The sequence below is a fragment of the Cavia porcellus genome, unplaced genomic scaffold (assembly GCF_034190915.1).
Source record: "Cavia porcellus strain 051 isolate PalLab524CR breed Dunkin Hartley unplaced genomic scaffold, mCavPor4.1 scaffold_19, whole genome shotgun sequence".
Lineage (NCBI taxonomy): Eukaryota > Metazoa > Chordata > Mammalia > Rodentia > Caviidae > Cavia > Cavia porcellus.
In genome coordinates this window covers 66,366,716-66,376,268 of record NW_026947502.1, presented here as the reverse complement: position 1 = coordinate 66,376,268, position 9,553 = coordinate 66,366,716, and the positions used below count along the sequence as shown (strand labels likewise).

The 9,553-nt window shown below is 44.6% G+C and overlaps 1 long non-coding RNA gene across 2 annotated transcripts; it reads right to left on the bottom strand.

The window, feature by feature from the left end:
* Positions 1-353: 353 nt before the first annotated feature.
* Positions 354-9,553, bottom strand: LOC111755177 (uncharacterized). 2 transcript variants are annotated; one of them, XR_002789758.2, is made up of 3 exons: positions 9,117-9,545; positions 8,170-8,355; positions 354-7,262 (listed from the first exon to the last, which is right to left on the bottom strand). It is a non-coding gene; the product is annotated as an uncharacterized LOC111755177 (long non-coding RNA). The 2 variants fall into 2 exon arrangements; XR_010041278.1 differs by lacking the exon at positions 354-7,262 and having other exon boundaries at positions 7,795-8,355; positions 9,117-9,553.

Here is a 9,553-nt window from a genome sequence, read left to right as displayed (position 1 = left end):
ATTTTTTTTTTTTTTTTTGAGATGAGATTCAGGCTGTCCTCAAATTCATGACCATCCTTCTGTCTCGGCCTCCTGAGTCCTGGGATTACAGGTATGTGCCAACATGCCTGCCTGACTGAGTTTTAGAGTCTAGCCCATGATCAGGTAAACCCATTGCTTTCAGGACTTTAGTAGCGGTTCTGGATAATAATCACAGGAAAAATGTGGTGAAGAACTGTTCACCTCAAGGGCAGGAAGCAAAAGAGAAAAAGGAAGCACTGGGTTTGCACAAAATCCTTCAGAGGCTCAAAGTCTCCTACCCTAAAGCTCTTTCACCAGGCCGCCCTTAAAGTTCCTGCCACTTCCCAAGAGCACCATCCTGGAGACCAAGCCTGCAACGCGCGGGCCGTGGAGGCCACGATGTCCAAACTACAGCAGACAAATACAGTGAACAGGCACAACTTCTGGGCATGGTGGTGCACACCTGTAATCCCGGCACTCGGGAGCCTGAGGCCGAGAGACAGCCTGCGTTCAAGGCCGGACTATGCTGCCCGTGAGTTGTTCAAGGTCAGTGAACTACAGTGAGACCCTCTCTCTGTTGCAAAAAAAAGAAAAGGAGAAAGGCAGCTACAACTAAGGCTGAAAAAATAAGGGTGCAGACAAAAATGGCAGAGCAGGAAGCAGCAGAGGAAGCAGCCTCCTGGAGAGCTGCTGGCCAGGCGCTGGGGTACGGCACGGTGAGGAAGACAAGGGGGACGTGGGCCCGCGGGCCCGGGAAGAACCCGAAGTGCAAACTGAAGCCCACAGAGAGAGCAGAGACACACTTGAGAGGACGAGGAGGAGGAGCCGGCGCGCCTTCCCTGAGCCGGGCTCCGTGAGAGGAGCTGTTGGAAACTGCGGCACGTGGTCATGGTGACCCTGGAGGCTCTGCAGAGAGAGGGGGCGGAGGAGGGAGCCGCGGGGCCCTCTTTTCCTTCAGTCTTCTGCACCGGTTCCCCCAAGCTGGCGGGATCCCCCTTTGTCCTCCAACCATACTTCTAATCTCTTTCTCTTCTTCCACTTCTCTATTTTCCTCCTTAATCCATTTTAAATTTTAATCACCAAGGGGGAATTGACACATTAAGGACTTATATACTGCACATCATTCTCTTTTGTGTTTTATATTTTGTTAAATAATCACAAATCTAGTTCATACGGTTAAAAGTGGCAAATTAAGGGCTAGATCAGTTTGTTGATTTCTAGGTTGTATTTGAGGCTATTGGCCCCACTCTAGACAAAAGTGACATAATTGTTCTAAACAGCTATTTGTCCGGTATTCCATGACTGAACTGACTAAGGGTTGTTGTAATCCCCCCAAAAACAAGGCCACATGATGAAAAACGGGGCAAGACCCCCGAGATAATAAACGGGGCAAGATGACATCTTTTTTACAAGAAGCGCTTTTATTTTAGCTGGCCCAGCGACACGGTGCAGATGGAATTTGCAAGCTGTGCAACTGAATCAGAATTTTGACTGACTTTTATAGTTCATTTATGATTAGCTCATTGATCATTAAGTACATAGTGATGAGAAACAGAAACAAGGTGGGCCTCTGTTCCCCTTTGCTTGAGGTCAGAGGCATTTCACAGTGGGTGGTTAGCCAATTCATAGCCCTTGGTCTGCCAATTCCAGGAACATTTGTCTCTCACAAAGGGAACAAAGGTTGACACAGTATCATTTGTCTCTTACAAGGAGAACAAAGGTTGACACAGCAAACAGGTTACTGGGGTGGGGGGGGTGACACATACAAAACAGCATGATGACAAGGTCAGTTAATTTATAACACTATATTTATAACAATGTGGTCGGTGCTCCAGGTACATGGTTACTAGGGCGATAAGCATAGAGCATAACAAGGCTCACAGAAAATACTGTGGCACACTGTCAGAGAACCAGGGCCAAACAAGCAACAACTCTCATCCCCGACAAACTGAAGTATAAGATCTTCCAAAAGACTCAAAACCCAAAAACCAGCCACACCTGGAAGACACCTCAGAGAGGTCATCACCTGGGGGCCTAAATACACCAATAAAGCAGCCCACCACAGGCAACTTACAAGCATCCCCCAGGAATCAAACCTAGAAAAGAAGATGAAAAGGCACACAAGCAAGACACCAACCCCAGACATCCAGTTCACCAAAGGCAAATCCAGGCCAATGAGGCGGGGCCATCTGAAGGCCCCCACCGGGCCTCTCTGAAGTGGGACCAACAAAGCAGTTGAAAGAGGCTCTGGAAAAAATGAAATCAGAAATCATCTCTCAGATAACTACAGGGATTACCAAAACACACACCACGCTTAGCGACTGTAGGGCAGGCACAAGAAAATAGACAAGCTTAAGAAAATCACAGAAGCTCAGCATAGGAAAGAAACGGAATCCATAAAGCAGATTCAAGCAGATATCCGGGAGAGTAAAAACTCCATGAAGGAGGGCTGGGGACATAGCTCAATGGCATAAGTGCCTGCCTAGCAGACACAAGATCATGAGTTTGATTCCTGGTACCCTTTCCCAAAAAAACTCCACTGAAAGTATTTAAAACAGATTAGGCCAATGTGAGGACAGGATCTCGGATATTGAAGACAGACTTGCAGTTAGCAACAAGGAAAACAAAGATTACTCAAAAATAGCAAGAGGCCATGAGAAATCAATCCAGCAACTGCTAGATGAGACAAAGAAGATCAACTTTAGATAGATTGGAGTCAATGAGAAAGCTGGAGACACCACAAATATAAAACATGTTCACAGAGATGATGGCAGAATATTTCTTGATAGAGAAAAAGAACTTGACATACAGATAAATGGGGCATATTACAATTATCCATGATCAAAAAAATCTACAACCATCAAAATACACATTTTTCTCAGCTGCACATGGAACATTCTCCAAAATAAACATAGAAAATACTTAAGGATGGGGCTGGGGATTTAGCTCAGCGGCATAAGCGCCTGCCTTGCAAGCAGGCAGTCGTGAGTTTGACCCCGGTACCGATAAAAAGGAAAAAGACAAAAAAAAAAAGAAAAAGAAAATGCTTAAGGAAATGCAAAGGAACTGAAATTATCCCACGCATACTATCAGACCACAGTGCAATGAAACTGGAAATCCATGGCAGAGGAAACCACAAGAACTTCATAAATACACGGAAATTAAACAGCACCCTACTGAACAATCAGTGGATCGCAGCGGAAATTAACGAAGAAATTAAATAGTTTTTACAGTTGAGTGAATGACAACATACTGGAACTTGTGGGACACAATGAAAGCAGTCCTAAGAGGGAAATTTATAGCGGTAAATACTCATTTCAAGAAAACAGAGCAGGCACATATAAACAACTTAATGGTGAACCTCAAACTTCTAGAATAAGAAGAGCAGGATTAGTCAAAAGCTAATAGGAGGGAATAAAGTATAAAGATCAGAGCAGAAATTAATGTGCTGTAGACTAAAAAACAATACAAAGAATCAAAGAATTGAAGAGTTGCTTCTTTGAAAGATTAAATAAAATTGACAAATCCTTATCCAACTTTATCAAAAAAAGGAAAGAAAAGACTCAAATTCATGTAATAGGAATGAAATCATAAGAGACCCTGTAGAAATCCAGAAGATCATCTATACCTTCTTTGAAAACTTACATTCTTTTGTTTTGTTTTGGTTTTGGTTTTTTTTTTTTTTTCTATTTTTATCGGTACCGGGGATCGAACTCATGACCACCTGCTTGCAAGGCAGGTGCTTATGCCGCTGAGCTAAATCCCCAGCCCCAGAAAACTTATATTCTAATAAGTTGGAAAATACAGAAAAAAATGGACAGATTACTAGATACATATGAATTACCAAAGCTGAATCAGGAAGATATAACAGTCCTAAATAAACCAATATCAATCAAGGAAATCAAAGATGTCATTAAAACCTATCAGTAGGGCTAGGGATTTAGCTTAGCAGCACAAGTGCCTGCCTGGCCTGCACAAGGTTGTGAGTTTGATCCCTAGTACCAAAAACAAAAACAAAAATCAAAACACAAAAAAAATCCCAATCAACAAAGAAAAGCTAACACTCCTGATGGATTCACTGCTGAATTTTAAAGGAAATTTAGAGGAGATCTTACACCACTACTTCTCAAACTCTTCAATGAAACTGAAAGGGAAGGAATACTCCCAATTTTTTTTTTCTAGAAGCAAGCATTACCCTGATACTCAAACCAGAGAAGGATCCAACTAAGAAAGAGAATTACAGACCAATTTCCCTAATAAACGTAGATGCAAAAATCCTTAATACTGGTATACAGACTGCAGCAAATCATCAAGAACGTTATACACCACAATCAAGTGGGATTCATCCCAGCGATGCAGGGATGGATGGCACAACATACATATATCCATACATGTAATACACCATATTAACAGAGCCAAGGACAAAAATCATATGATCATCTCAATAGATGCAGGAAAAGCTTTTGACCAAGTCCAGCACCCATTCGTGGTAAAAAAAAAAAAAAAAAAAAAAAAAAAAAAAAAAAAAACCTACAGAAAACTGGAATAGATGGTCTTTATCTCAATCTGATAAAAGCCATCTATGACAAATCAATAGCCAACATCCTACTAAGTGGACAAAACCTGAAAACTATCTCTCTAAAACCCGGAACAAGACAAGGATGTCCACTGTCTCCACTCTTATTCAACAGAGTCCTGAAAACTTTAGCTAGAGCGATTAGACAAGAGAAACAAATAATAGGAATAAAGATAGGAAAGGAAGAAGTTAAACTATCGTTATTTTCAGGTGACATGATATTCTACTTAAAAGGCCCCAAAAACTTCACCAAAAGAGTACTAGATTTAATAACCAAATGCAGTCAACTGGGGATTTAGCTCAGCAGCATAAGCACCTGCCTTGCAAGCAGGCAGTCATGAGTTCGATCCCCGGTACCGATAAAAATGAAAAAGGAAAAAATAAAAGTAGGAAAGAACACTCAAAAAGTCAATCCAGAAGACACAAAGTCAACACTCAGAAATCAATAGCCTTCTTGTTCATGAATAACAAATTCACTGAGAGAGAAATCAGGGTAATAACACATTACACAATAGCACCAAAAAAAAAAAATCTAGGAATCAAACAAAGGATGTAAAAGACCTCTATATTGGAAACTACAGCACTTGAAAAAGGAGATGTAAGAGGATACTAGAAAATGGAGAGATATCCAATGCTCTTTGATAGGAAGACCCACCATAGTGAAAATGGCCATACTTTTGAAACTATTACACAGATTCAAGGCAATCCCAATAAAAATTCCTAAAATTCATCTGGAACCAGAAGAAACCTAGCAATCCTGGGCAACAATGATTTTAAGGCAGAGAGCATCATAATCCCTGACTAAAGCTACTGTGATAAAAACAGCGCAGAACTAAAAGCAACAACAACAACAAAAACCCAAAACAAAAAGCCCCCATAGATCAATGGAAAGATTAGAAATGCAGAAACGACTCCAGACATGCTAAGCCACCTGATCGTTGACAAAGGTGCCAAACATATTTACAGAAAGAAAGATTGCCTCTTTAATAAGTGGTGCTGGAAAAGCTGAGTCTACACATGCTGAAAATTAAAGCTGTACTCATGTCTTCCACTATGTACTAAGCTAAAATCAGAATTAATCAAAGATCTTAATATTAAAATAGAAACATTAAATCTACTGGAAGATAGGGTAGGTAAAACTCTTGAAGACACTGGTGTAGGCAAAGACTTTATGAACAAAACCAGACTGCACAGAAACTATCACAAAGAATCAACTGGGATCTCATCCTATTGAAAAGCTTTTGCACAGGAAGAAAAACCAACAGAGCGGCCCATCCACTTTTCAATCCTCCTCCACGAGCCTTGCCTCTGAAACAAGCTACCATTGAAATACAGAAGTTTTAGATATGGCTCGAGCCAGGTTAGGAGCTCTTTAGCTAGGCTTCCTGGTCAATATTCTGATTGGGAGTCCAATCTGAGTCCCTCAGTGACCACGCTTCCCGCTGGGGGCAGGGGACCGTGCTGGGCAAACCCAAGGCCTCTCCCTGGCGGAGGCTGTGCTGGGTGACTCGGTCATGGGCACCTCGGCTCTTTGCCAGGCTGTTTCGAAAGTGAGACTGGGTTGATCTGAGCTGATCTGGGATTGAGACACAGTGGCTGTGAGTTGCCAAACCCGAACCTGGCTGGGAAAGGGAACAGCAATATCTCTCTAAAATACCAGATTGCCTCTGCCCCAGTTCCGTTCAAAGTACAAAGACCTCTCCCATAGCACAAAGCTCGAGATAATGCTCATTCTCGCTGATTATGACACTATCTTGGAGAAAGACTCAGGTAGGAATGTGACTTAAAAGCCAAAGGCAATGGAACACCACCCACCTGAACCTCAGCAGAAGCCTGCGGGGCGCTGGGCACAGGCGGGTGCCACCAGGCCAGTGAGCACGGCACGTTTACTTGTCTGCTTAAAGGCTCAGGCATCTCGGGGCTGTCAGTCAACTTGGTAACTATTTTTTAATTTTGGAGATATATATATATATATTTCTTTTTTTTTCCAGGCTGGCCTCAGACAATGAAAAACAAAGTATGAAAATGGATACTGAGGAAAACCTGAATAAAGCCTTTAGCTTCCCTGGCCTCAGCTTCTTGAATTCTGGGAGTACAGGCATGCATTACCACACTAACTCGTTCAACCATGTTTAGTGACAGTTCTGTGACACTGTCATGCCACAGTCAGCTCCAGGGTATTTTTTTCCTCTCTAAGTGAAATTCTATATTCCTTAAACGTTGACTCCCAAGCCATAGCCCCTGACAATCACCTTCTGCTGTCTGTCTCTGAATTTGACGAGCTCATCTCGGTGTGACTTCAGAGTTCACTCACAGTTGCTTTTAGTTTTCTCATCAAACCAGGACCCAAATGTTAATCAGCGGAACAAGGAGTCTTGCTGAGTTTATTCTCAAGACGGCCAAGCCTCCAGGGTGTACCTGAGTCTCAAATCCTGCTCGTCCAGGACGGGTCACCTGTGGCACACAGAAGTGGGGTGCGGTGGGGTGTGGGCGAAGGGAACTAGAGGTGAAATAACCAGTCCTCATGGCTCTCGTGGGATGCATATTCAGAGAGGACCGGCCCTCTCAGCACGATCTGAAGGTCAGGCTTTCTTCCTCCTGACCTCAAACTGTGGTCACCCATGGAATACCTGAGCGGGCCCGGGGGAAGGGGGCTGGTTTCACTGTGAAAAACGCCTTCAGGTCTCTGGAAAGTAAGAAGGCCAACTGTCAGTGTCAGGTCAAAGGCTCCTAGCCCAGCCTACACTGTTCCGGTCAGGGCTGTGTCTCCCTCCACACCCTCCTTTCCCTCCTCCTGCCCTTCCTCTCCTCCCACTTCAGTTTGGCCTCACTGTTGACCCCCAGGCTCAGGCAAAGTCTTCTGAGAGGAAGAAGTAGCCCTTTCCCATCTGCTCCCCTGTGGGAGGCAGTTCTGACCTACCCGTGTTTAGGTAGTTTTATTTCCTTATCTGTGTTTACTTGCTCTGTGTTATATTTTGGTAGTCTGGAGATTGAATTCATGGCCATGGCCATGCTAGGCAGACCCCATACCACCATGCCATACCCCAGTCCCTTGCTCTTTTTGTTCATTTCTATTTTGCAGTTCTGGGTATTGAACCCAGGGCCTTTGCACATGATAGGCAAGTGCTCTGTCACTGAGCTACATCCCCAGTCCTCCTTATCATCTTTAAGTAGTACATTCAAGCAGCTAAAGACTAAGACGTGCAAAGAACAGCCAGTTTGCCTCCCACCTGACCCCATCTTCCTTTTTATTAGTATATGTTTGCAGTACCTAAAGGTTACATTTACTGTGGGGAGTTAGAACATGAGCATAGCACATCTTAATTCTTTTTTTAATCCCCTATGAGCCAGGTCTTTACTGAAAAAGGGGGAAAGGAAAGGGAGAAACAGGAATGAACCTCAGGGTACCAGACTGAAAAGGAGGCCAGCACTGGGGCTCACGGCTTTGTTGTTTCAAATTTTTGTTCTTCCTTTTTTTAAGGTTTATTTTAACTTTTTTCTTTTTAGTTTTAGTACTGGGGATGGAATTTAAAGGCCTAGTTCTTGCTAGGCAAGTGCTGTAGACTGAGCTGATCCCCAGTGCTTCTCAATACCTAGGGGAAAGTGTAGCAAAAAACCCAGATGCATCAGTGTGTGGGGTATTTTCAATTTGCTTTTGTGTGTTCCTCAGACGCCGTAGGCATGCCTTCGTCAGTTGTTCTGCCCCGGTTTGTACAGGCAGGGTCACGGCTGGCCCTTCTCGGGATGCCTTCCCATCTCCTTTAGCTGGATACCAAGGCCTGCATAAAAATAACGTTATGTAGACACAGAGGATTAAAAATACTGAGAAGCCTGGCACACATTCCCGCCTGTTATCTCAGCAGCCCAGAAACTGAGGCAAGAGGATTACAAGTCTGAGGCCACTTGGGGAAACTCAGAGAGATTCTGCCTTAGAATAAAATAGAAAGGGCGAGGGGTGTAGCTCAGTGGTAGGCAGTCCCTGGGCTTCATCCCCAGTGCTGGAAGAGAAAAGACCTTAAGGCAGAAGCAAACCAAACTGAGATGTTTGTTGCCAGGGTTGGATAGTACAAATCGCTTCCTTCATTCTTTCCTCCTTTTCTTCCTCCCTCGGCCCCTCTCTCCCTTTCTCTTCCCTCCCTTCCAGAAATGGTTACCGAGCCTCTGACGGCACACAGCTGCCTGGCACAGAGCAGCCCGCTTCCATCTGTGCCCGCCACTCCCTGCAGAGTAGAGCTCATGCTTCCTCCTGAAGCAGCCTTCACAGAGCCTCCCAGCAGCTCTGTCCCCACAGAGCCTCCCAGCAGCTCTGTCCTGAGCCTGCAGCCCAAACCGTGTGCTTGGGAAAAGCACTGGAGGGGGCTACAAAGTGCTTCTCCTGCTCAGAAAACTGACAAAAATGGAGATTTTGTGGCTTTACTTGCATTGGTTCCCACACCCTCAGAGGGTAAGGACAGGCACCAGGATTTGCATTTGACCCATGAGGACAGCCGAAGGTCACAGAGCATATTAATGTCTGGCTAGTGCGAAGAGAGACACTCACAGATAGGGAGGACATTAAAGACCACCCCGCCCAGACAGCTTTTACTCCTTCAGTTTTTCTCCTGCGGCTTCTGACTCCAGTATTTTCCCAGTCAAAGGATCAAGGCAGGAGGCGGCCCAGCTCTGAAGACGGCCACACTGCGTCCCTTCAGATGGCCAGCACCCATCTTTTTCTGTCCTGCTGCCGAGGACATCTGGCTCTTCATATCCATCAGCAGCTGTACTGGGCACTGAGGTCATCTGGCGAGCACCCTGTGCCAGCTGTGGCCCAGACCTTGGGCTGTGCACACAAAGGTTCTCGCCCTGGCCGTGGTCTAACGTGGTGGAAGGCCAAAGCGGGCACGCTTACCACTTCCTGCTTCTTCTTCAGCCCAACTGCAACTTCCCTTTCCTGTTTGTGTGCAAAGAAAATTCCAATCAGCTCCTCCCACATCATCA